Below are 27,261 nucleotides of genomic sequence, written 5' to 3' on the forward strand. Positions count from 1 at the left end.
CGGGTTATGGATTGCATTTAAAAAGGCCCCGTGGGAGTGCAATGGGCCCCTGTCTTGCTGCTTAGCAATAATGGTATGGGTTTAGGTTCTGCTGTGTGTACTGGTGGTTGACTGCCCCCCAGCCCAGAGTGTGCATGGAAAATTGTCTGGCAGCCTCCCTGACAGCAAGCAGTGATAGTGCCCATGAAGGGCACCTTGTTGGGCCCGCCCCTTTCACGGTTATCGCTTCTCGGCCTTTTGGCTAAGATCAAGTGTAGTATCTGTTCTTATCAGTTTAATATCTGATACGTCCCCTATCTGGGGACCATATATTAAATGGATTTTTGAGAACGGGGGCCGATTTCGAAGCTTGCTTCCGTCGCCCTATGCATTGACCCGATATGGCAGTATCTTCGGGTACAGTGCACCACCCCCTTACAGGGTTAAAAAGAAAGATTCCTACTTTCATTGCTACCTGCTTGCTGGCTAGCCAGCTAGCCAGCCCTGTGGGCCTTGCTGCTGCTGCAGCCAAAAAACAAAAGGTGGTGCTGCTGCTGCTGCTTCTGCTGCTTCTGCTTCTGCTTGTGTCTGGCCGCTGTTGGAGCGTCCAGGCACAGGACTTCTGCTGCTGCTGACTAAATGGCCTCCTTAATTGGATCATTTGAGTAGCCAGCACACCTGTGCAGGTAGGGCATGACATGATAGGCAGCTGCCTTGATAGCGGGTGGGTGCTGAATGTTCCTAATTGACAAAATAAGATTAATGCTTATGAAGAAATATAAAATCTCATCCCTTCCCCAATATCGCGCCACACCCCTACCCCTTAATTCCCTGGTTGAACTTGATGGACATATGTCTTTTTTCGACCGTACTAACTATGTAACTATGTAACATAACATGGGGGGGGTCTCCTGGCTGTTCACACAGGTGTGTCATTGCTGTACATTGACCATGCATTGCTTCTGTGGTATTGCAAAGGCAAAGACAAATGCTTCCAGCCATCCATTGCACTAATGGATTGGTCATCAGCTGGCTGTCTATGTCCCGCATCAATATAGACCAAAGTACAGAGGGTTAGGCTATGCTATTGTGCACCTACCTGATGCATCAGAAGGTGCGAGGCCCTTGCTAAATTCTGTGCACAGACTTTGAGATCTATACTTTAGACTGTATCTAAACCTGCTCCAACATGGACTGACATTCTGGCCTACTTTCAGCCGATGCGACTTGTCTGTCGCTGAACAGTCGCTTTTTATGTATTCAGCACCTATGTATAATGTTGTAAAAATGCTCTAGAAGCTAAAGTCGCAGAAATGTCACACATATTTGGCCTGCAACTTTCTGTGCGACAAATTCAGACAGGAAAAATCAGTATAAATCCTTAGAAAATTATCCCCCAGTGTCTCCATCTGCTGGCGGTATTGAATAAGCATTGCTGCACTGATGGGGTATGCATTAGACGAAAAAAAAGAAGAAAAAGAAGAATAATACGCCCAGAAAAGAGGCGAAAAGGAGAAAAACGTAAAAAAACGTGAAAAAAAAGTAAGAGGAAGAGAAGGGAAAAAAAGGTGGAAATGGGTTTAAAAGTGATTTCGGCGGAGAAATATATATATATATATATATATATATATATATATATATATATATACGCGCACACACACACATATATATAAACGTATTCTCCGTTGAGATATTGCAGCCGCTGCTGTGTCCAGGCCCAGGAGCCTTGGCACTGTGCTGTGATGTCACTCAATACCACTGACATCACTAGGTGTAAACAACATCTCTCCTTTGCTGTGTATGTGACTATGGAGCTGTTTGGTGATGTCGTCTATTATGGCCTTCATAGAAGCAACAGGAGATTGTTGCATCCATCTAGAACCCTCAGAACTACAGTGCTATGATGTCACTCACTTCCACAGGCCTTGCAGAGTGTAAACAACAACAACCCAGCTTTGTTGTGTATGTAACCATAGGGATTTGTGATGTCACCTAGAACCTTCACAGCAGCGACAGCTTTATGAGGAGCATCAGCACTGCTCTGCCTGAGCAGAACCATCACCGCCATAGGTTGTCAAATAACCCGGGTTTAACCCACACAGGTAAGTCCAATGGGGTGCAGGCATGTCCTCTATGCTTACAGCTTCCCGTGGGTGTTGGTTTGATACCGTTTGGGGACAGCCAAGGAGGCATCTGCAGGCAACAAAGGTAGGTGTGTGCTTGTGTGTGTGTTTCCTATGCAGATCCTAAGCCCAGTGTCACATGCAAGTAGGAGGAGTAAGAAGGGTTCCTGGCAAATCCGGGTTATGGATTGCATTTAAAAAGGCCCCGTGGGAGTGCAATGGGCCCCTGTCTTGCTGCTTAGCAATAATGGTATGGGTTTAGGTTCTGCTGTGTGTACTGGTGGTTGACTGCCCCCCAGCCCAGAGTGTGCATGGAAAATTGTCTGGCAGCCTCCCTGACAGCAAGCAGTGATAGTGCCCATGAAGGGCACCTTGTTGGGCCCGCCCCTTTCACGGTTATCGCTTCTCGGCCTTTTGGCTAAGATCAAGTGTAGTATCTGTTCTTATCAGTTTAATATCTGATACGTCCCCTATCTGGGGACCATATATTAAATGGATTTTTGAGAACGGGGGCCGATTTCGAAGCTTGCTTCCGTCGCCCTATGCATTGACCCGATATGGCAGTATCTTCGGGTACAGTGCACCACCCCCTTACAGGGTTAAAAAGAAAGATTCCTACTTTCATTGCTACCTGCTTGCTGGCTAGCCAGCTAGCCAGCCCTGTGGGCCTTGCTGCTGCTGCAGCCAAAAAACAAAAGGTGGTGCTGCTGCTGCTTCTGCTGCTTCTGCTTCTGCTTGTGTCTGGCCGCTGTTGGAGCGTCCAGGCACAGGACTTCTGCTGCTGCTGACTAAATGGCCTCCTTAATTGGATCATTTGAGTAGCCAGCACACCTGTGCAGGTAGGGCATGACATGATAGGCAGCTGCCTTGATAGCGGGTGGGTGCTGAATGTTCCTAATTGACAAAATAAGATTAATGCTTATGAAGAAATATAAAATCTCATCCCTTCCCCAATATCGCGCCACACCCCTACCCCTTAATTCCCTGGTTGAACTTGATGGACATATGTCTTTTTTCGACCGTACTAACTATGTAACTATGTAACATAACATGGGGGGGGGGGGGGGGTCTCCTGGCTGTTCACACAGGTGTGTCATTGCTGTACATTGACCATGCATTGCTTCTGTGGTATTGCAAAGGCAAAGACAAATGCTTCCAGCCATCCATTGCACTAATGGATTGGTCATCAGCTGGCTGTCTATGTCCCGCATCAATATAGACCAAAGTACAGAGGGTTAGGCTATGCTATTGTGCACCTACCTGATGCATCAGAAGGTGCGAGGCCCTTGCTAAATTCTGTGCACAGACTTTGAGATCTATACTTTAGACTGTATCTAAACCTGCTCCAACATGGACTGACATTCTGGCCTACTTTCAGCCGATGCGACTTGTCTGTCGCTGAACAGTCGCTTTTTATGTATTCAGCACCTATGTATAATGTTGTAAAAATGCTCTAGAAGCTAAAGTCGCAGAAATGTCACACATATTTGGCCTGCAACTTTCTGTGCGACAAATTCAGACAGGAAAAATCAGTATAAATCCTTAGAAAATTATCCCCCAGTGTCTCCATCTGCTGGCGGTATTGAATAAGCATTGCTGCACTGATGGGGTATGCATTAGACGAAAAAAAAGAAGAAAAAGAAGAATAATACGCCCAGAAAAGAGGCGAAAAGGAGAAAAACGTAAAAAAACGTGAAAAAAAAGTAAGAGGAAGAGAAGGGAAAAAAAGGTGGAAATGGGTTTAAAAGTGATTTCGGCGGAGAAATATATATATATATATATATATATATATATATATATATATATATACGCGCACACACACACATATATATATAAACGTATTCTCCGTTGAGATATTGCAGCCGCTGCTGTGTCCAGGCCCAGGAGCCTTAGCACTGTGCTGTGATGTCACTCAATACCACTGACATCACTAGGTGTAAACAACATCTCTCCTTTGCTGTGTATGTGACTATGGAGCTGTTTGGTGATGTCGTCTATTATGGCCTTCATAGAAGCAACAGGAGATTGTTGCATCCATCTAGAACCCTCAGAACTACAGTGCTATGATGTCACTCACTTCCACAGGCCTTGCAGAGTGTAAACAACAACAACCCAGCTTTGTTGTGTATGTAACCATAGGGATTTGTGATGTCACCTAGAACCTTCACAGCAGCGACAGCTTTATGAGGAGCATCAGCACTGCTCTGCCTGAGCAGAACCATCACCGCCATAGGTTGTCAAATAACCCGGGTTTAACCCACACAGGTAAGTCCAATGGGGTGCAGGCATGTCCTCTATGCTTACAGCTTCCCGTGGGTGTTGGTTTGATACCGTTTGGGGACAGCCAAGGAGGCATCTGCAGGCAACAAAGGTAGGTGTGTGCTTGTGTGTGTGTTTCCTATGCAGATCCTAAGCCCAGTGTCACATGCAAGTAGGAGGAGTAAGAAGGGTTCCTGGCAAATCCGGGTTATGGATTGCATTTAAAAAGGCACCGTGGGAGTGCAATGGGCCCCTGTCTTGCTGCTTAGCAATAATGGTATGGGTTTAGGTTCTGCTGTGTGTACTGGTGGTTGACTGCCCCCCAGCCCAGAGTGTGCATGGAAAATTGTCTGGCAGCCTCCCTGACAGCAAGCAGTGATAGTGCCCATGAAGGGCACCTTGTTGGGCCCGCCCCTTTCACGGTTATCGCTTCTCGGCCTTTTGGCTAAGATCAAGTGTAGTATCTGTTCTTATCAGTTTAATATCTGATACGTCCCCTATCTGGGGACCATATATTAAATGGATTTTTGAGAACGGGGGCCGATTTCGAAGCTTGCTTCCGTCGCCCTATGCATTGACCCGATATGGCAGTATCTTCGGGTACAGTGCACCACCCCCTTACAGGGTTAAAAAGAAAGATTCCTACTTTCATTGCTACCTGCTTGCTGGCTAGCCAGCTAGCCAGCCCTGTGGGCCTTGCTGCTGCTGCAGCCAAAAAACAAAAGGTGGTGCTGCTGCTGCTTCTGCTGCTTCTGCTTCTGCTTGTGTCTGGCCGCTGTTGGAGCGTCCAGGCACAGGACTTCTGCTGCTGCTGACTAAATGGCCTCCTTAATTGGATCATTTGAGTAGCCAGCACACCTGTGCAGGTAGGGCATGACATGATAGGCAGCTGCCTTGATAGCGGGTGGGTGCTGAATGTTCCTAATTGACAAAATAAGATTAATGCTTATGAAGAAATATAAAATCTCATCCCTTCCCCAATATCGCGCCACACCCCTACCCCTTAATTCCCTGGTTGAACTTGATGGACATATGTCTTTTTTCGACCGTACTAACTATGTAACTATGTAACATAACATGGGGAGGGGGGTCTCCTGGCTGTTCACACAGGTGTGTCATTGCTGTACATTGACCATGCATTGCTTCTGTGGTATTGCAAAGGCAAAGACAAATGCTTCCAGCCATCCATTGCACTAATGGATTGGTCATCAGCTGGCTGTCTATGTCCCGCATCAATATAGACCAAAGTACAGAGGGTTAGGCTATGCTATTGTGCACCTACCTGATGCATCAGAAGGTGCGAGGCCCTTGCTAAATTCTGTGCACAGACTTTGAGATCTATACTTTAGACTGTATCTAAACCTGCTCCAACATGGACTGACATTCTGGCCTACTTTCAGCCGATGCGACTTGTCTGTCGCTGAACAGTCGCTTTTTATGTATTCAGCACCTATGTATAATGTTGTAAAAATGCTCTAGAAGCTAAAGTCGCAGAAATGTCACACATATTTGGCCTGCAATTTTCTGTGCGACAAATTCAGACAGGAAAAATCAGTATAAATCCTTAGAAAATTATCCCCCAGTGTCTCCATCTGCTGGCGGTATTGAATAAGCATTGCTGCACTGATGGCGTATGCATTAGACGAAAAAAAAGAAGAAAAAGAAGAATAATACGCCCAGAAAAGAGGCGAAAAGGAGAAAAACGTAAAAAAACTTGAAAAAAAAGTAAGAGGAAGAGAAGGGAAAAAAAGGTGGAAATGGGTTTAAAAGTGATTTCGGCGGAGAAATATATATATATATATATATATATATATATATATATATATACGCGCACACACACACATATATATAAACGTATTCTCCGTTGAGATATTGCAGCCGCTGCTGTGTCCAGGCCCAGGAGCCTTAGCACTGTGCTGTGATGTCACTCAATACCACTGACATCACTAGGTGTAAACAACATCTCTCCTTTGCTGTGTATGTGACTATGGAGCTGTTTGGTGATGTCGTCTATTATGGCCTTCATAGAAGCAACAGGAGATTGTTGCATCCATCTAGAACCCTCAGAACTACAGTGCTATGATGTCACTCACTTCCACAGGCCTTGCAGAGTGTAAACAACAACAACCCAGCTTTGTTGTGTATGTAACCATAGGGATTTGTGATGTCACCTAGAACCTTCACAGCAGCGACAGCTTTATGAGGAGCATCAGCACTGCTCTGCCTGAGCAGAACCATCACCGCCATAGGTTGTCAAATAACCCGGGTTTAACCCACACAGGTAAGTCCAATGGGGTGCAGGCATGTCCTCTATGCTTACAGCTTCCCGTGGGTGTTGGTTTGATACCGTTTGGGGACAGCCAAGGAGGCATCTGCAGGCAACAAAGGTAGGTGTGTGCTTGTGTGTGTGTTTCCTATGCAGATCCTAAGCCCAGTGTCACATGCAAGTAGGAGGAGTAAGAAGGGTTCCTGGCAAATCCGGGTTATGGATTGCATTTAAAAAGGCCCCGTGGGAGTGCAATGGGCCCCTGTCTTGCTGCTTAGCAATAATGGTATGGGTTTAGGTTCTGCTGTGTGTACTGGTGGTTGACTGCCCCCCAGCCCAGAGTGTGCATGGAAAATTGTCTGGCAGCCTCCCTGACAGCAAGCAGTGATAGTGCCCATGAAGGGCACCTTGTTGGGCCCGCCCCTTTCACGGTTATCGCTTCTCGGCCTTTTGGCTAAGATCAAGTGTAGTATCTGTTCTTATCAGTTTAATATCTGATACGTCCCCTATCTGGGGACCATATATTAAATGGATTTTTGAGAACGGGGGCCGATTTCGAAGCTTGCTTCCGTCGCCCTATGCATTGACCCGATATGGCAGTATCTTCGGGTACAGTGCACCACCCCCTTACAGGGTTAAAAAGAAAGATTCCTACTTTCATTGCTACCTGCTTGCTGGCTAGCCAGCTAGCCAGCCCTGTGGGCCTTGCTGCTGCTGCAGCCAAAAAACAAAAGGTGGTGCTGCTGCTGCTGCTTCTGCTTCTGCTTGTGTCTGGCCGCTGTTGGAGCGTCCAGGCACAGGACTTCTGCTGCTGCTGACTAAATGGCCTCCTTAATTGGATCATTTGAGTAGCCAGCACACCTGTGCAGGTAGGGAATGACATGATAGGCAGCTGCCTTGATAGCGGGTGGGTGCTGAATGTTCCTAATTGACAAAATAAGATTAATGCTTATGAAGAAATATAAAATCTCATCCCTTCCCCAATATCGCGCCACACCCCTACCCCTTAATTCCCTGGTTGAACTTGATGGACATATGTCTTTTTTCGACCGTACTAACTATGTAACTATGTAACATAACATGGGGGGGGGGGGGGGTCTCCTGGCTGTTCACACAGGTGTGTCATTGCTGTACATTGACCATGCATTGCTTCTGTGGTATTGCAAAGGCAAAGACAAATGCTTCCAGCCATCCATTGCACTAATGGATTGGTCATCAGCTGGCTGTCTATGTCCCGCATCAATATAGACCAAAGTACAGAGGGTTAGGCTATGCTATTGTGCACCTACCTGATGCATCAGAAGGTGCGAGGCCCTTGCTAAATTCTGTGCACAGACTTTGAGATCTATACTTTAGACTGTATCTAAACCTGCTCCAACATGGACTGACATTCTGGCCTACTTTCAGCTGATGCGACTTGTCTGTCGCTGAACAGTCGCTTTTTATGTATTCAGCACCTATGTATAATGTTGTAAAAATGCTCTAGAAGCTAAAGTCGCAGAAATGTCACACATATTTGGCCTGCAACTTTCTGTGCGACAAATTCAGACAGGAAAAATCAGTATAAATCCTTAGAAAATTATCCCCCAGTGTCTCCATCTGCTGGCGGTATTGAATAAGCATTGCTGCACTGATGGGGTATGCATTAGACGAAAAAAAAGAAGAAAAAGAAGAATAATACGCCCAGAAAAGAGGCGAAAAGGAGAAAAACGTGAAAAAACGTGAAAAAAAAATAAGAGGAAGAGAAGGGAAAAAAAGGTGGAAATGGGTTTAAAAGTGATTTCGGCGGAGAAATATATATATATATATATATATATATATATATATATATATATATATATATACATATATATATATATATACGCGCACACACACACATATATATAAACGTATTCTCCGTTGAGATATTGCAGCCGCTGCTGTGTCCAGGCCCAGGAGCCTTAGCACTGTGCTGTGATGTCACTCAATACCACTGACATCACTAGGTGTAAACAACATCTCTCCTTTGCTGTGTATGTGACTATGGAGCTGTTTGGTGATGTCGTCTATTATGGCCTTCATAGAAGCAACAGGAGATTGTTGCATCCATCTAGAACCCTCAGAACTACAGTGCTATGATGTCACTCACTTCCACAGGCCTTGCAGAGTGTAAACAACAACAACCCAGCTTTGTTGTGTATGTAACCATAGGGATTTGTGATGTCACCTAGAACCTTCACAGCAGCGACAGCTTTATGAGGAGCATCAGCACTGCTCTGCCTGAGCAGAACCATCACCGCCATAGGTTGTCAAATAACCCGGGTTTAACCCACACAGGTAAGTCCAATGGGGTGCAGGCATGTCCTCTATGCTTACAGCTTCCCGTGGGTGTTGGTTTGATACCGTTTGGGGACAGCCAAGGAGGCATCTGCAGGCAACAAAGGTAGGTGTGTGCTTGTGTGTGTGTTTCCTATGCAGATCCTAAGCCCAGTGTCACATGCAAGTAGGAGGAAAAAGAAGGGTTCCTGGCAAATCCGGGTTATGGATTGCATTTAAAAAGGCACCGTGGGAGTGCAATGGGCCCCTGTCTTGCTGCTTAGCAATAATGGTATGGGTTTAGGTTCTGCTGTGTGTACTGGTGGTTGACTGCCCCCCAGCCCAGAGTGTGCATGGAAAATTGTCTGGCAGCCTCCCTGACAGCAAGCAGTGATAGTGCCCATGAAGGGCACCTTGTTGGGCCCGCCCCTTTCACGGTTATCGCTTCTCGGCCTTTTGGCTAAGATCAAGTGTAGTATCTGTTCTTATCAGTTTAATATCTGATACGTCCCCTATCTGGGGACCATATATTAAATGGATTTTTGAGAACGGGGGCCGATTTTGAAGCTTGCTTCCGTCGCCCTATGCATTGACCCGATATGGCAGTATCTTCGGGTACAGTGCACCACCCCCTTACAGGGTTAAAAAGAAAGATTCCTACTTTCATTGCTACCTGCTTGCTGGCTAGCCAGCTAGCCAGCCCTGTGGGCCTTGCTGCTGCTGCAGCCAAAAAACAAAAGGTGGTGCTGCTGCTGCTTCTGCTGCTTCTGCTTCTGCTTGTGTCTGGCCGCTGTTGGAGCGTCCAGGCACAGGACTTCTGCTGCTGCTGACTAAATGGCCTCCTTAATTGGATCATTTGAGTAGCCAGCACACCTGTGCAGGTAGGGCATGACATGATAGGCAGCTGCCTTGATAGCGGGTGGGTGCTGAATGTTCCTAATTGACAAAATAAGATTAATGCTTATGAAGAAATATAAAATCTCATCCCTTCCCCAATATCGCGCCACACCCCTACCCCTTAATTCCCTGGTTGAACTTGATGGACATATGTCTTTTTTCGACCGTACTAACTATGTAACTATGTAACATAACATGGGGGGGGGGGGGGGTCTCCTGGCTGTTCACACAGGTGTGTCATTGCTGTACATTGACCATGCATTGCTTCTGTGGTATTGCAAAGGCAAAGACAAATGCTTCCAGCCATCCATTGCACTAATGGATTGGTCATCAGCTTGCTGTCTATGTCCCGCATCAATATAGACCAAAGTACAGAGGGTTAGGCTATGCTATTGTGCACCTACCTGATGCATCAGAAGGTGCGAGGCCCTTGCTAAATTCTGTGCACAGACTTTGAGATCTATACTTTAGACTGTATCTAAACCTGCTCCAACATGGACTGACATTCTGGCCTACTTTCAGCCGATGCGACTTGTCTGTCGCTGAACAGTCGCTTTTTATGTATTCAGCACCTATGTATAATGTTGTAAAAATGCTCTAGAAGCTAAAGTCGCAGAAATGTCACACATATTTGGCCTGCAACTTTCTGTGCGACAAATTCAGACAGGAAAAATCAGTATAAATCCTTAGAAAATTATCCCCCAGTGTCTCCATCTGCTGGCGGTATTGAATAAGCATTGCTGCACTGATGGGGTATGCATTAGACGAAAAAAAGGAAGAAAAAGAAGAATAATACGCCCAGAAAAGAGGCGAAAAGGAGAAAAACGTGAAAAAACGTGAAAAAAAAATAAGAGGAAGAGAAGGGAAAAAAAGGTGGAAATGGGTTTAAAAGTGATTTCGGCGGAGAAATATATATATATATATATATATATATATATATATATACATATATATATATATATATATACGCGCACACACACACATATATATAAACGTATTCTCCGTTGAGATATTGCAGCCGCTGCTATGTCCAGGCCCAGGAGCCTTAGCACTGTGCTGTGATGTCACTCAATACCACTGACATCACTAGGTGTAAACAACATCTCTCCTTTGCTGTGTATGTGACTATGGAGCTGTTTGGTGATGTCGTCTATTATGGCCTTCATAGAAGCAACAGGAGATTGTTGCATCCATCTAGAACCCTCAGAACTACAGTGCTATGATGTCACTCACTTCCACAGGCCTTGCAGAGTGTAAACAACAACAACCCAGCTTTGTTGTGTATGTAACCATAGGGATTTGTGATGTCACCTAGAACCTTCACAGCAGCGACAGCTTTATGAGGAGCATCAGCACTGCTCTGCCTGAGCAGAACCATCACCGCCATAGGTTGTCAAATAACCCGGGTTTAACCCACACAGGTAAGTCCAATGGGGTGCAGGCATGTCCTCTATGCTTACAGCTTCCCGTGGGTGTTGGTTTGATACCGTTTGGGGACAGCCAAGGAGGCATCTGCAGGCAACAAAGGTAGGTGTGTGCTTGTGTGTGTGTTTCCTATGCAGATCCTAAGCCCAGTGTCACATGCAAGTAGGAGGAGTAAGAAGGGTTCCTGGCAAATCCGGGTTATGGATTGCATTTAAAAAGGCCCCGTGGGAGTGCAATGGGCCCCTGTCTTGCTGCTTAGCAATAATGGTATGGGTTTAGGTTCTGCTGTGTGTACTGGTGGTTGACTGCCCCCCAGCCCAGAGTGTGCATGGAAAATTGTCTGGCAGCCTCCCTGACAGCAAGCAGTGATAGTGCCCATGAAGGGCACCTTGTTGGGCCCGCCCCTTTCACGGTTATCGCTTCTCGGCCTTTTGGCTAAGATCAAGTGTAGTATCTGTTCTTATCAGTTTAATATCTGATACGTCCCCTATCTGGGGACCATATATTAAATGGATTTTTGAGAACGGGGGCCGATTTCGAAGCTTGCTTCCGTCGCCCTATGCATTGACCCGATATGGCAGTATCTTCGGGTACAGTGCACCACCCCCTTACAGGTTTAAAAAGAAAGATTCCTACTTTCATTGCTACCTGCTTGCTGGCTAGCCAGCTAGCCAGCCCTGTGGGCCTTGCTGCTGCTGCAGCCAAAAAACAAAAGGTGGTGCTGCTGCTGCTTCTGCTGCTTCTGCTTCTGCTTGTGTCTGGCCGCTGTTGGAGCGTCCAGGCACAGGACTTCTGCTGCTGCTGACTAAATGGCCTCCTTAATTGGATCATTTGAGTAGCCAGCACACCTGTGCAGGTAGGGCATGACATGATAGGCAGCTGCCTTGATAGCGGGTGGGTGCTGAATGTTCCTAATTGACAAAATAAGATTAATGCTTATGAAGAAATATAAAATCTCATCCCTTCCCCAATATCGCGCCACACCCCTACCCCTTAATTCCCTGGTTGAACTTGATGGACATATGTCTTTTTTCGACCGTACTAACTATGTAACTATGTAACATAACATGGGGGGGGGGGGGGTCTCCTGGCTGTTCACACAGGTGTGTCATTGCTGTACATTGACCATGCATTGCTTCTGTGGTATTGCAAAGGCAAAGACAAATGCTTCCAGCCATCCATTGCACTAATGGATTGGTCATCAGCTTGCTGTCTATGTCCCGCATCAATATAGACCAAAGTACAGAGGGTTAGGCTATGCTATTGTGCACCTACCTGATGCATCAGAAGGTGCGAGGCCCTTGCTAAATTCTGTGCACAGACTTTGAGATCTATACTTTAGACTGTATCTAAACCTGCTCCAACATGGACTGACATTCTGGCCTACTTTCAGCCGATGCGACTTGTCTGTCGCTGAACAGTCGCTTTTTATGTATTCAGCACCTATGTATAATGTTGTAAAAATGCTCTAGAAGCTAAAGTCGCAGAAATGTCACACATATTTGGCCTGCAACTTTCTGTGCGACAAATTCAGACAGGAAAAATCAGTATAAATCCTTAGAAAATTATCCCCCAGTGTCTCCATCTGCTGGCGGTATTGAATAAGCATTGCTGCACTGATGGGGTATGCATTAGACGAAAAAAAAGAAGAAAAAGAAGAATAATACGCCCAGAAAAGAGGCGAAAAGGAGAAAAACGTAAAAAAACGTGAAAAAAAAGTAAGAGGAAGAGAAGGGAAAAAAAGGTGGAAATGGGTTTAAAAGTGATTTCGGCGGAGAAATATATATATATATATATATATATATATATATATATATATATACGCGCACACACACACATATATATAAACGTATTCTCCGTTGAGATATTGCAGCCGCTGCTGTGTCCAGGCCCAGGAGCCTTAGCACTGTGCTGTGATGTCACTCAATACCACTGACATCACTAGGTGTAAACAACATCTCTCCTTTGCTGTGTATGTGACTATGGAGCTGTTTGGTGATGTCGTCTATTATGGCCTTCATAGAAGCAACAGGAGATTGTTGCATCCATCTAGAACCCTCAGAACTACAGTGCTATGATGTCACTCACTTCCACAGGCCTTGCAGAGTGTAAACAACAACAACCCAGCTTTGTTGTGTATGTAACCATAGGGATTTGTGATGTCACCTAGAACCTTCACAGCAGCGACAGCTTTATGAGGAGCATCAGCACTGCTCTGCCTGAGCAGAACCATCACCGCCATAGGTTGTCAAATAACCCGGGTTTAACCCACACAGGTAAGTCCAATGGGGTGCAGGCATGTCCTCTATGCTTACAGCTTCCCGTGGGTGTTGGTTTGATACCGTTTGGGGACAGCCAAGGAGGCATCTGCAGGCAACAAAGGTAGGTGTGTGCTTGTGTGTGTGTTTCCTATGCAGATCCTAAGCCCAGTGTCACATGCAAGTAGGAGGAGTAAGAAGGGTTCCTGGCAAATCCGGGTTATGGATTGCATTTAAAAAGGCCCCGTGGGAGTGCAATGGGCCCCTGTCTTGCTGCTTAGCAATAATGGTATGGGTTTAGGTTCTGCTGTGTGTACTGGTGGTTGACTGCCCCCCAGCCCAGAGTGTGCATGGAAAATTGTCTGGCAGCCTCCCTGACAGCAAGCAGTGATAGTGCCCATGAAGGGCACCTTGTTGGGCCCGCCCCTTTCACGGTTATCGCTTCTTGGCCTTTTGGCTAAGATCAAGTGTAGTATCTGTTCTTATCAGTTTTCATGCTGGTGGGGATGGGTGCTGCATGGAGGATGCAGGTGTACCAGGGCTTTCCGGGGCTGGTTCTGAGGAATCAGCTCGACGGCTGCCCCGATGTGACCTGTTCCCTCCGGGTCTCGCCATGAGGCTGAGAGGGTCTAGAGCCGAGGTACTTTTTGTGCCTCGGGGAGTGGTGACCCCGAGGTGCCGAAACTCACTGGGAGAATAGACTCACTGGGTTGAAGCACGGGCACCATAATCTCTTCACCTTGTGGCACTCACCTCTTGATTCCCGGCCTTCTGGCTAGGATCAGAGAAATTTTTATAGATCCGGCCGGATGTCCGGGCAGTATATCTGCACACATTCACTTATTTATTTCTTTTTTGTCTCACTGTGTCACTTTTTGCGTGTTGTGTGTTCACAGGATTTGTCAGGATGCGGTAGCCCTTCTGGGTGTCCCTCCTGGCGGTCTAGGGGAGGTGTGTGTGGCCATTAGGTTCCGCACCTCCCTGCAAACACCCCGGGTACTCCTGCTTTGGCAGGGTACCTACCGTAATCGGCTCTGCGGGCAGATACCTTGGCTAGCGCCAAGGGGGATGCCGGGAGCATTTGTGGTCCCCTAGTAGCTTCGGCGAAAAGGGACATCGAACCTGGAACCTCGCAGGTACCTTTTGGTCCGGAGGCGAAGGGTAAGGTTTGTTGGGGGGCCTCTCTCCTATCGGAGAAGGGCTTGCGATAGACCGCATCCTTTGTGCACGTTTTTTTAGTGTAACACGTTTGCACTTTTTCTTGCACTTTGGGTGAATCGAAAGCACGTTCCTCGGCTTTAGATAAAAAAAAAAAAAATCTGCTCACTTGGTCTGGTCAGAGGGTGTCTGGGGTACCCGGCTCCTTGGCCTGGGGGGATCGTCCTTCTTAACGGAGGGACTTCACCCCCCTGCTGCTATTAGGGAGCCGGCTTAGTCCCCAGACAACGGGAGGCGATCACCCTTCACTGCCCACTCTTTGGTGGGGGAGTGTTTTTCTGTCCCTGCCTGGACACGCCTATTGAAGATGGAAGAGATCATGGACACCTCTCAATCTGTTGGAGAGGAGGTTCCTTTTTTTGGGAAGATCAAGAATGGGGTCCGGATCCTGCTGAAAGACCTTGAGAAGAAAAGAAGAGGACTTTCCTTTGTAATGGAGGAAATTCTTTTTGGAGTTTTGGAAATTGCAAAGACACAAATCCTTTCCATGTTGGAATTTCCAAAGAAAGGGTGCTTTGATGTTATTTTGGTTTCCGAAGAGGATTATGATTTATTTTGGAAGAAATTTGAGACAATCAAGTCTGATCCAGTGTGGGAGGGCGTGGAAGTCATTCCCCACTTTCCCAGGAGAGAAAGAATTTTAACGGTGAGGATGTATAGTCCTTACGTCCCTGAGGAGGATATTATAATTCTTTTGACCCAATTTTGTGAGGAAATTGCGCCACTTGGGAAAATTTATAATCAGTATGGAGTCTGGACAACAAAGTGGAGATTTAAAGTAAAGTTCAAGGAAGACGCAGATGGAAGAGTTCTTTATCCCCCTGCCCGTTTTAAAATAGGGGTTATCAATGGAGATATGTTTTTTGCAGGTATGCAGAATTTCTGTAGAAAATGCAAGAAATATGGCCATTTAAAGGAAGAGTGCACCTCAATGTGGTGCCAAAAATGCCAAAAAGAAGGTCATGAAATCGAATCCTGTAGCCAAAAAAGTAAATGTAATTTATGTAACAAAATTGGTCACATGTATGTGAACTGTCCAAAGAGGAAGAAGAAAAGAGAAGAAGAAGTTTCTGAACAAGAGCCAGAAATTAAAAGATCTGTGGTAACCCAAGAGCCAAAAATTGTTGGAAAAGAGATGATAGTAGAAGAAAAGAACATTGGAGAGCATAAGAGTAAAAAGAAAAATGAAGAGCCGGTGAGAGATTTAAGAGGATATTCAGGGTCTTTCCAAACTATTTTGGAGAGAGCTCCAGATGAGGAAAGAGAATTGTTCTTACAGGACCTGGATGATCTATTATCCACCTTTAAAGCCCAGTTGCCTGCAGTAAGAAACAAAGTTTATGATTCTTTTCGCCCTGACGTGGATCGATTTATGGTAACTTATAAAATACCGGCCTGGTTGGCCATCCCAGTAAAAAGGGAAATGGAAAAAGGAAGCTTAACCTATGGTTTAATTGATTACTTGGCAGTTTACGCCCGGAGAAAGGGAATGAATTTATTATAATTTTGGAATGTTTATTATTTTTATTGTTGTTATAATATTTTATTTCAATTTGTCTTTTTTTAGGAATAAATAAAAGTGTTACCTGATGATGAACAAAACAATCGAGTCCATATAAGATCTTGGAGCTCTGATTGAGTTCTGAGGGCTAACTTAAAAAAAAAAAAAAATCTGTTCTTATCAGTTTAATATCTGATACGTCCCCTATCTGGGGACCATATATTAAATGGATTTTTGAGAACGGGGGCCGATTTCGAAGCTTGCTTCCGTCGCCCTATGCATTGACCCGATATGGCAGTATCTTCGGGTACAGTGCACCACCCCCTTACAGGGTTAAAAAGAAAGATTCCTACTTTCATTGCTACCTGCTTGCTGGCTAGCCAGCTAGCCAGCCCTGTGGGCCTTGCTGCTGCTGCAGCCAAAAAACAAAAGGTGGTGCTGCTGCTGCTTCTGCTGCTTCTGCTTCTGCTTGTGTCTGGCCGCTGTTGGAGCGTCCAGGCACAGGACTTCTGCTGCTGCTGACTAAATGGCCTCCTTAATTGGATCATTTGAGTAGCCAGCACACCTGTGCAGGTAGGGCATGACATGATAGGCAGCTGCCTTGATAGCGGGTGGGTGCTGAATGTTCCTAATTGACAAAATAAGATTAATGCTTATGAAGAAATATAAAATCTCATCCCTTCCCCAATATCGCGCCACACCCCTACCCCTTAATTCCCTGGTTGAACTTGATGGACATATGTCTTTTTTCGACCGTACTAACTATGTAACTATGTAACATAACATGGGGGGGGGGGGGGGGGGTCTCCTGGCTGTTCACACAGGTGTGTCATTGCTGTACATTGACCATGCATTGCTTCTGTGGTATTGCAAAGGCAAAGACAAATGCTTCCAGCCATCCATTGCACTAATGGATTGGTCATCAGCTGGCTGTCTATGTCCCGCATCAATATAGACCAAAGTACAGAGGGTTAGGCTATGCTATTGTGCACCTACCTGATGCATCAGAAGGTGCGAGGCCCTTGCTAAATTCTGTGCACAGACTTTGAGATCTATACTTTAGACTGTATCTAAACCTGCTCCAACATGGACTGACATTCTGGCCTACTTTCAGCCGATGCGACTTGTCTGTCGCTGAACAGTCGCTTTTTATGTATTCAGCACCTATGTATAATGTTGTAAAAATGCTCTAGAAGCTAAAATCGCAGAAATGTCACACATATTTGGCCTGCAACTTTCTGTGCGACAAATTCAGACAGGAAAAATCAGTATAAATCCTTAGAAAATTATCCCCCAGTGTCTCCATCTGCTGGCGGTATTGAATAAGCATTGCTGCACTGATGGGGTATGCATTAGACGAAAAAAAAGAAGAAAAAGAAGAATAATACGCCCAGAAAAGAGGCGAAAAGGAGAAAAACGTAAAAAAACGTGAAAAAAAAGTAAGAGGAAGAGAAGGGAAAAAAAGGTGGAAATGGGTTTAAAAGTGATTTCGGCGGAGAAATATATATAGATATATATATATATATATATATATATATATATATACGCGCACACACACACATATATATAAACGTATTCTCCGTTGAGATATTGCAGCCGCTGCTGTGTCCAGGCCCAGGAGCCTTAGCACTGTGCTGTGATGTCACTCAATACCACTGACATCACTAGGTGTAAACAACATCTCTCCTTTGCTGTGTATGTGACTATGGAGCTGTTTGGTGATGTCGTCTATTATGGCCTTCATAGAAGCAACAGGAGATTGTTGCATCCATCTAGAACCCTCAGAACTACAGTGCTATGATGTCACTCACTTCCACAGGCCTTGCAGAGTGTAAACAACAACAACCCAGCTTTGTTGTGTATGTAACCATAGGGATTTGTGATGTCACCTAGAACCTTCACAGCAGCGACAGCTTTATGAGGAGCATCAGCACTGCTCTGCCTGAGCAGAACCATCACCGCCATAGGTTGTCAAATAACCCGGGTTTAACCCACACAGGTAAGTCCAATGGGGTGCAGGCATGTCCTCTATGCTTACAGCTTCCCGTGGGTGTTGGTTTGATACCGTTTGGGGACAGCCAAGGAGGCATCTGCAGGCAACAAAGGTAGGTGTGTGCTTGTGTGTGTGTTTCCTATGCAGATCCTAAGCCCAGTGTCACATGCAAGTAGGAGGAGTAAGAAGGGTTCCTGGCAAATCCGGGTTATGGATTGCATTTAAAAAGGCCCCGTGGGAGTGCAATGGGCCCCTGTCTTGCTGCTTAGCAATAATGGTATGGGTTTAGGTTCTGCTGTGTGTACTGGTGGTTGACTGCCCCCCAGCCCAGAGTGTGCATGGAAAATTGTCTGGCAGCCTCCCTGACAGCAAGCAGTGATAGTGCCCATGAAGGGCACCTTGTTGTTCCCGCCCCTTTCACGGTTATCGCTTCTCGGCCTTTTGGCTAAGATCAAGTGTAGTATCTGTTCTTATCAGTTTAATATCTGATACGTCCCCTATCTGGGGACCATATATTAAATGGATTTTTGAGAACGGGGGCCGATTTCGAAGCTTGCTTCCGTCGCCCTATGCATTGACCCGATATGGCAATATCTTCGGGTACAGTGCACCACCCCCTTACAGGGTTAAAAAGAAAGATTCCTACTTTCATTGCTACCTGCTTGCTGGCTAGCCAGCTAGCCAGCCCTGTGGGCCTTGCTGCTGCTGCAGCCAAAAAACAAAAGGTGGTGCTGCTGCTGCTTCTGCTGCTTCTGCTTCTGCTTGTGTCTGGCCGCTGTTGGAGCGTCCAGGCACAGGACTTCTGCTGCTGCTGACTAAATGGCCTCCTTAATTGGATCATTTGAGTAGCCAGCACACCTGTGCAGGTAGGGCATGACATGATAGGCAGCTGCCTTGATAGCGGGTGGGTGCTGAATGTTCCTAATTGACAAAATAAGATTAATGCTTATGAAGAAATATAAAATCTCATCCCTTCCCCAATATCGCGCCACACCCCTACCCCTTAATTCCCTGGTTGAACTTGATGGACATATGTCTTTTTTCGACCGTACTAACTATGTAACTATGTAACATAACATGGGGGGGGGGGGGGTCTCCTGGCTGTTCACACAGGTGTGTCATTGCTGTACATTGACCATGCATTGCTTCTGTGGTATTGCAAAGGCAAAGACAAATGCTTCCAGCCATCCATTGCACTAATGGATTGGTCATCAGCTGGCTGTCTATGTCCCGCATCAATATAGACCAAAGTACAGAGGGTTAGGCTATGCTATTGTGCACCTACCTGATGCATCAGAAGGTGCGAGGCCCTTGCTAAATTCTGTGCACAGACTTTGAGATCTATACTTTAGACTGTATCTAAACCTGCTCCAACATGGACTGACATTCTGGCCTACTTTCAGCCGATGCGACTTGTCTGTCGCTGAACAGTCGCTTTTTATGTATTCAGCACCTATGTATAATGTTGTAAAAATGCTCTAGAAGCTAAAGTTGCAGAAATGTCACACATATTTGGCCTGCAACTTTCTGTGCGACAAATTCAGACAGGAAAAATCAGTATAAATCCTTAGAAAATTATCCCCCAGTGTCTCCATCTGCTGGCGGTATTGAATAAGCATTGCTGCACTGATGGGGTATGCATTAGACGAAAAAAAAGAAGAAAAAGAAGAATAATACGCCCAGAAAAGAGGCGAAAAGGAGAAAAACGTAAAAAAACGTGAAAAAAAAGTAAGAGGAAGAGAAGGGAAAAAAAGGTGGAAATGGGTTTAAAAGTGATTTCGGCGGAGAAATATATATATATATATATATATATATATATATATATATATATATATATATATATATACGCGCACACACACACATATATATAAACGTATTCTCCGTTGAGATATTGCAGCCGCTGCTGTGTCCAGGCCCAGGAGCCTTAGCACTGTGCTGTGATGTCACTCAATACCACTGACATCACTAGGTGTAAACAACATCTCTCCTTTGCTGTGTATGTGACTATGGAGCTGTTTGGTGATGTCGTCTATTATGGCCTTCATAGAAGCAACAGGAGATTGTTGCATCCATCTAGAACCCTCAGAACTACAGTGCTATGATGTCACTCACTTCCACAGGCCTTGCAGAGTGTAAACAACAACAACCCAGCTTTGTTGTGTATGTAACCATAGGGATTTGTGATGTCACCTAGAACCTTCACAGCAGCGACAGCTTTATGAGGAGCATCAGCACTGCTCTGCCTGAGCAGAACCATCACCGCCATAGGTTGTCAAATAACCCTGGTTTAACCCACACAGGTAAGTCCAATGGGGTGCAGGCATGTCCTCTATGCTTACAGCTTCCCGTGGGTGTTGGTTTGATACCGTTTGGGGACAGCCAAGGAGGCATCTGCAGGCAACAAAGGTAGGTGTGTGCTTGTGTGTGTGTTTCCTATGCAGATCCTAAGCCCAGTGTCACATGCAAGTAGGAGGAGTAAGAAGGGTTCCTGGCAAATCCGGGTTATGGATTGCATTTAAAAAGGCCCCATGGGAGTGCAATGGGCCCCTGTCTTGCTGCTTAGCAATAATGGTATGGGTTTAGGTTCTGCTGTGTGTACTGGTGGTTGACTGCCCCCCAGCCCAGAGTGTGCATGGAAAATTGTCTGGCAGCCTCCCTGACAGCAAGCAGTGATAGTGCCCATGAAGGGCACCTTGTTGGGCCCGCCCCTTTCACGGTTATCGCTTCTCGGCCTTTTGGCTAAGATCAAGTGTAGTTCTGCTCACTTGGTCTGGCCAGAGGGTGTCTGGGGTACCCGGCTCCTTTGCCTGGGGGGATCGTCCTTCTTAACGGAGGGACTTCACCCCCCTGCTGCTATTAGGGAGCCGGCTTAGTCCCCAGACAACGGGGAGCGATCACCACCACCTACCTGCTTACAGTGGGGGAGGTGTTTATCCTGATGGACATGGCTGGATCAAGTGGAGCATCATCAGAAGGCATCCCTGAGTATGCTAAGCTCAGAAATGGAGTTCGGATTTCCTTATTGGATACCTGCAAGAGAGGAAAAGGATTAGGTTTCGTGGTCGAGGAGATCTTATTCAAGTTGCTGGAAATTAAGAAGGAACAAATCCTGTCTATGCTTGAATTCCCAAGAAATGGACACTACGATGTTATATTGGCTTCTGAAGAGGACTTTAATTTTTTTTGCAGCAAGTACCAGCAAAAGAAGGCCAATCCAGTTTTGGAGGGTGTGGAGGTGACCCCGCATTTTCCGAACCAGGAGAAAATATTGACGGTACGGATGTATAGCCCATATATACTGGAAAAAGACATTGAGACTTTTCTTTCTAGATTCTGTGACAATATTCTGTCAAAGGGAAAAGTCCTGAACCAATATGGCCTATGGACTACAAAATGGAAATTTAAAGTTAAATTTAAAAAGGAACCTGACGGTAAAGTGATTTATCCACCTGGGCGATTCAAAATTGGATCGGTCAATGGTGACTTGTTCTATTCAGGGATGGAGGAATTTTGCCGTAAATGTAAACAATACGGGCACGGGAAAGACCTATGTACTCACTCATGGTGCTATAAGTGCCAGGAGGGAGGTCATGAAGCAGACACCTGCAACAACAACAAAAAAAAGAAGTGTCATCTGTGCGGTGAGGAAGATCACCTGGTAAATGTATGTCCCAAGAAACAAACAACGAAAAAGGAAACAGCAGCTAAAAGGAGTAGGGAAGAAGAAGAAATTGGAGAACCTGAGTTGGAGGAAGTTCCAGCCAGAAAAGTGGCTGAAGAAAAGAAAAAGAAAGAAGAGGTTTATGTACCAATGGAATTTGGAGGTGTTTTGGATGGCATGTTGGAAAATATGCCAAAAAAGGAAAGAAGACCATTTGATATGGATTTAATGGAACTAAGGTCGAAATATGAAAATCGGTACGAGGAAGCTAGAGACAAAGTGTATTTTTCATTTCAAGCTGATATGGACAGATTTTTGGACACTTATAAAGTTCCATCTTGGTTGGGACTTCCGGTAAAAAGACAGATGATAAGAGGAACGATAAACCGTGGAATGATAGATTTCCTAATGGTATATGCCTGGAGAAATGGAATGTCTCTCTGATTAATTACTGGTGAAAGCAATGTTTGTTTGTTATTGTAAATGTGTGTTTTTTTTTTCTGGTTAAATCTTTTTTATTGATTTTATTTTGTGGTCATTAGTGTTAAGAAGAAATAAAAAAATGGGTTACCTGATGATGAGCAACAATCGAGTTCAAATAAGATCTTGGAACTCTGATTGAGTTTCTGAGGGCTAACTTAAAAAAAAATCTGTTCTTATCAGTTTAATATCTGATACGTCCCCTATCTGGGGACCATATATTAAATGGATTTTTGAGAACGGGGGCCGATTTCGAAGCTTGCTTCCGTCGCCCTATGCATTGACCCGATATGGCAGTATCTTCGGGTACAGTGCACCACCCCCTTACAGGGTTAAAAAGAAAGATTCCTACTTTCATTGCTACCTGCTTGCTGGCTAGGCCCTGTGGGCCTTGCTGCTGCTGCAGCCAAAAAACAAAAGGTGGTGCTGCTGCTGCTTCTGCTGCTTCTGCTTCTGCTTGTGTCTGGCCGCTGTTGGAGCGTCCAGGCACAGGACTTCTGCTGCTGCTGACTAAATGGCCTCCTTAATTGGATCATTTGAGTAGCCAGCACACCTGTGCAGGTAGGGCATGACATGATAGGCAGCTGCCTTGATAGCGGGTGGGTGCTGAATGTTCCTAATTGACAAAATAAGATTAATGCTTATGAAGAAATATAAAATCTCATCCCTTCCCCAATATCGCGCCACACCCCTACCCCTTAATTCCCTGGTTGAACTTGATGGACATATGTCTTTTTTCGACCGTACTAACTATGTAACTATGTAACATAACATGGGGGGGGGGGGGGTCTCCTGGCTGTTCACACAGGTGTGTCATTGCTGTACATTGACCATGCATTGCTTCTGTGGTATTGCAAAGGCAAAGACAAATGCTTCCAGCCATCCATTGCACTAATGGATTGGTCATCAGCTGGCTGTCTATGTCCCGCATCAATATAGACCAAAGTACAGAGGGTTAGGCTATGCTATTGTGCACCTACCTGATGCATCAGAAGGTGCGAGGCCCTTGCTAAATTCTGTGCACAGACTTTGAGATCTATACTTTAGACTGTATCTAAACCTGCTCCAACATGGACTGACATTCTGGCCTACTTTCAGCCGATGCGACTTGTCTGTCGCTGAACAGTCGCTTTTTATGTATTCAGCACCTATGTATAATGTTGTAAAAATGCTCTAGAAGCTAAAGTCGCAGAAATGTCACACATATTTGGCCTGCAACTTTCTGTGCGACAAATTCAGACAGGAAAAATCAGTATAAATCCTTAGAAAATTATCCCCCAGTGTCTCCATCTGCTGGCGGTATTGAATAAGCATTGCTGCACTGATGGGGTATGCATTAGACGAAAAAAAAGAAGAAAAAGAAGAATAATACGCCCAGAAAAGAGGCGAAAAGGAGAAAAACGTAAAAAAACGTGAAAAAAAAGTAAGAGGAAGAGAAGGGAAAAAAAGGTGGAAATGGGTTTAAAAGTGATTTCGGCGGAGAAATATATATATATATATATATATATATATATATATATATATATATATACGCGCACACACACACATATATATAAACGTATTCTCCGTTGAGATATTGCAGCCGCTGCTGTGTCCAGGCCCAGGAGCCTTAGCACTGTGCTGTGATGTCACTCAATACCACTGACATCACTAGGTGTAAACAACATCTCTCCTTTGCTGTGTATGTGACTATGGAGCTGTTTGGTGATGTCGTCTATTATGGCCTTCATAGAAGCAACAGGAGATTGTTGCATCCATCTAGAACCCTCAGAACTACAGTGCTATGATGTCACTCACTTCCACAGGCCTTGCAGAGTGTAAACAACAACAACCCAGCTTTGTTGTGTATGTAACCATAGGGATTTGTGATGTCACCTAGAACCTTCACAGCAGCGACAGCTTTATGAGGAGCATCAGCACTGCTCTGCCTGAGCAGAACCATCACCGCCATAGGTTGTCAAATAACCCGGGTTTAACCCACACAGGTAAGTCCAATGGGGTGCAGGCATGTCCTCTATGCTTACAGCTTCCCGTGGGTGTTGGTTTGATACCGTTTGGGGACAGCCAAGGAGGCATCTGCAGGCAACAAAGGTAGGTGTGTGCTTGTGTGTGTGTTTCCTATGCAGATCCTAAGCCCAGTGTCACATGCAAGTAGGAGGAGTAAGAAGGGTTCCTGGCAAATCCGGGTTATGGATTGCATTTAAAAAGGCCCCGTGGGAGTGCAATGGGCCCCTGTCTTGCTGCTTAGCAATAATGGTATGGGTTTAGGTTCTGCTGTGTGTACTGGTGGTTGACTGCCCCCCAGCCCAGAGTGTGCATGGAAAATTGTCTGGCAGCCTCCCTGACAGCAAGCAGTGATAGTGCCCATGAAGGGCACCTTGTTGGGCCCGCCCCTTTCACGGTTATCGCTTCTCGGCCTTTTGGCTAAGATCAAGTGTAGTATCTGTTCTTATCAGTTTAATATCTGATACGTCCCCTATCTGGGGACCATATATTAAATGGATTTTTGAGAATGGGGGCCGATTTCGAAGCTTGCTTCCGTCGCCCTATGCATTGACCCGATATGGCAGTATCTTCGGGTACAGTGCACCACCCCCTTACAGGGTTAAAAAGAAAGATTCCTACTTTCATTGCTACCTGCTTGCTGGCTAGCCAGCTAGCCAGCCCTGTGGGCCTTGCTGCTGCTGCAGCCAAAAAACAAAAGGTGGTGCTGCTGCTGCTTCTGCTGCTTCTGCTTCTGCTTGTGTCTGGCCGCTGTTGGAGCGTCCAGGCACAGGACTTCTGCTGCTGCTGACTAAATGGCCTCCTTAATTGGATCATTTGAGTAGCCAGCACACCTGTGCAGGTAGGGCATGACATGATAGGCAGCTGCCTTGATAGCGGGTGGGTGCTGAATGTTCCTAATTGACAAAATAAGATTAATGCTTATGAAGAAATATAAAATCTCATCCCTTCCCCAATATCGCGCCACACCCCTACCCCTTAATTCCCTGGTTGAACTTGATGGACATATGTCTTTTTTCGACCGTACTAACTATGTAACTATGTAACATAACATGGGGGGGGGGGGGGGGTCTCCTGGCTGTTCACACAGGTGTGTCATTGCTGTACATTGACCATGCATTGCTTCTGTGGTATTGCAAAGGCAAAGACAAATGCTTCCAGCCATCCATTGCACTAATGGATTGGTCATCAGCTGGCTGTCTATGTCCCGCATCAATATAGACCAAAGTACAGAGGGTTAGGCTATGCTATTGTGCACCTACCTGATGCATCAGAAGGTGCGAGGCCCTTGCTAAATTCTGTGCACAGACTTTGAGATCTATACTTTAGACTGTATCTAAACCTGCTCCAACATGGACTGACATTCTGGCCTACTTTCAGCCGATGCGACTTGTCTGTCGCTGAACAGTCGCTTTTTATGTATTCAGCACCTATGTATAATGTTGTAAAAATGCTCTAGAAGCTAAAGTCGCAGAAATGTCACACATATTTGGCCTGCAACTTTCTGTGCGACAAATTCAGACAGGAAAAATCAGTATAAATCCTTAGAAAATTATCCCCCAGTGTCTCCATCTGCTGGCGGTATTGAATAAGCATTGCTGCACTCATGGGGTATGCATTAGACGAAAAAAAAGAAGAAAAAGAAGAATAATACGCCCAGAAAAGAGGCGAAAAGGAGAAAAACGTAAAAAAACGTGAAAAAAAAGTAAGAGGAAGAGAAGGGAAAAAAAGGTGGAAATGGGTTTAAAAGTGATTTCGGCGGAGAAATATATATATATATATATATATATATATATATATATATACGCGCACACACACACATATATATAAACGTATTCTCCGTTGAGATATTGCAGCCGCTGCTGTGTCCAGGCCCAGGAGCCTTAGCACTGTGCTGTGATGTCACTCAATACCACTGACATCACTAGGTGTAAACAACATCTCTCCTTTGCTGTGTATGTGACTATGGAGCTGTTTGGTGATGTCGTCTATTATGGCCTTCATAGAAGCAACAGGAGATTGTTGCATCCATCTAGAACCCTCAGAACTACAGTGCTATGATGTCACTCACTTCCACAGGCCTTGCAGAGTGTAAACAACAACAACCCAGCTTTGTTGTGTATGTAACCATAGGGATTTGTGATGTCACCTAGAACCTTCACAGCAGCGACAGCTTTATGAGGAGCATCAGCACTGCTCTGCCTGAGCAGAACCATCACCGCCATAGGTTGTCAAATAACCCGGGTTTAACCCACACAGGTAAGTCCAATGGGGTGCAGGCATGTCCTCTATGCTTACAGCTTCCCGTGGGTGTTGGTTTGATACCGTTTGGGGACAGCCAAGGAGGCATCTGCAGGCAACAAAGGTAGGTGTGTGCTTGTGTGTGTGTTTCCTATGCAGATCCTAAGCCCAGTGTCACATGCAAGTAGGAGGAGTAAGAAGGGTTCCTGGCAAATCCGGGTTATGGATTGCATTTAAAAAGGCCCCGTGGGAGTGCAATGGGCCCCTGTCTTGCTGCTTAGCAATAATGGTATGGGTTTAGGTTCTGCTGTGTGTACTGGTGGTTGACTGCCCCCCAGCCCAGAGTGTGCATGGAAAATTGTCTGGCAGCCTCCCTGACAGCAAGCAGTGATAGTGCCCATGAAGGGCACCTTGTTGGGCCCGCCCCTTTCATGGTTATCGCTTCTCGGCCTTTTGGCTAAGATCAAGTGTAGTATCTGTTCTTATCAGTTTAATATCTGATACGTAGAATGCCCTTCTGGGGGGCGTGTCCTGCAGTGCATGGCGGCGGTCGCATAAACCTTGTGCTCCGCTGCAGCCCAGGCCTAATAGCGGCTACACAGCATTGATCCTGAGCATATCGCTACGGCAATTGTGCCCACCGGTACCTGAACTATCGGGG

At 45.6% G+C, this 27,261-nt stretch overlaps 9 non-coding genes and 3 pseudogenes across 9 annotated transcripts; all 12 read left to right on the forward strand.

Annotated features, from left to right (window-relative positions):
- The first annotated feature begins 221 nt into the window (after window positions 1-221).
- LOC130320868 (U2 spliceosomal RNA) lies at window positions 222-412 on the forward strand. Its single transcript, XR_008866690.1, has one exon. It is a non-coding gene; the product is annotated as a U2 spliceosomal RNA (small nuclear RNA).
- Window positions 413-2,500: 2,088 nt separating this feature from the next.
- Window positions 2,501-2,691, forward strand: LOC130320870 (U2 spliceosomal RNA). Its single transcript, XR_008866691.1, has one exon. It is a non-coding gene; the product is annotated as a U2 spliceosomal RNA (small nuclear RNA).
- A 2,095-nt stretch (window positions 2,692-4,786) lies between these two features.
- LOC130320871 (U2 spliceosomal RNA) lies at window positions 4,787-4,977 on the forward strand. The gene has a single exon (XR_008866692.1). It is a non-coding gene; the product is annotated as a U2 spliceosomal RNA (small nuclear RNA).
- A 2,084-nt stretch (window positions 4,978-7,061) lies between these two features.
- On the forward strand, window positions 7,062-7,252 carry LOC130320872 (U2 spliceosomal RNA). Its single transcript, XR_008866693.1, has one exon. It is a non-coding gene; the product is annotated as a U2 spliceosomal RNA (small nuclear RNA).
- Window positions 7,253-9,362: 2,110 nt separating this feature from the next.
- On the forward strand, window positions 9,363-9,553 carry LOC130320877 (U2 spliceosomal RNA). The gene has a single exon (XR_008866698.1). It is a non-coding gene; the product is annotated as a U2 spliceosomal RNA (small nuclear RNA).
- A 2,106-nt stretch (window positions 9,554-11,659) lies between these two features.
- LOC130320873 (U2 spliceosomal RNA) lies at window positions 11,660-11,850 on the forward strand. The gene has a single exon (XR_008866694.1). It is a non-coding gene; the product is annotated as a U2 spliceosomal RNA (small nuclear RNA).
- Window positions 11,851-13,939: 2,089 nt separating this feature from the next.
- LOC130320833 (U2 spliceosomal RNA) lies at window positions 13,940-14,099 on the forward strand (annotated as a pseudogene).
- A 2,270-nt stretch (window positions 14,100-16,369) lies between these two features.
- Window positions 16,370-16,544, forward strand: LOC130320821 (U2 spliceosomal RNA; annotated as a pseudogene).
- Window positions 16,545-18,639: 2,095 nt separating this feature from the next.
- Window positions 18,640-18,830, forward strand: LOC130320789 (U2 spliceosomal RNA). Its single transcript, XR_008866637.1, has one exon. It is a non-coding gene; the product is annotated as a U2 spliceosomal RNA (small nuclear RNA).
- Window positions 18,831-22,492: 3,662 nt separating this feature from the next.
- Window positions 22,493-22,677, forward strand: LOC130320812 (U2 spliceosomal RNA). Its single transcript, XR_008866657.1, has one exon. It is a non-coding gene; the product is annotated as a U2 spliceosomal RNA (small nuclear RNA).
- A 2,082-nt stretch (window positions 22,678-24,759) lies between these two features.
- Window positions 24,760-24,950, forward strand: LOC130320700 (U2 spliceosomal RNA). The gene has a single exon (XR_008866557.1). It is a non-coding gene; the product is annotated as a U2 spliceosomal RNA (small nuclear RNA).
- Window positions 24,951-27,037: 2,087 nt separating this feature from the next.
- Window positions 27,038-27,163, forward strand: LOC130320827 (U2 spliceosomal RNA; annotated as a pseudogene).
- The last annotated feature ends 98 nt before the right edge of the window (window positions 27,164-27,261 follow it).

This window comes from Hyla sarda, unplaced genomic scaffold (genome assembly GCF_029499605.1).
Source record: "Hyla sarda isolate aHylSar1 unplaced genomic scaffold, aHylSar1.hap1 scaffold_222, whole genome shotgun sequence".
In the NCBI taxonomy this organism is placed as follows: Eukaryota; Metazoa; Chordata; class Amphibia; order Anura; family Hylidae; genus Hyla; species Hyla sarda.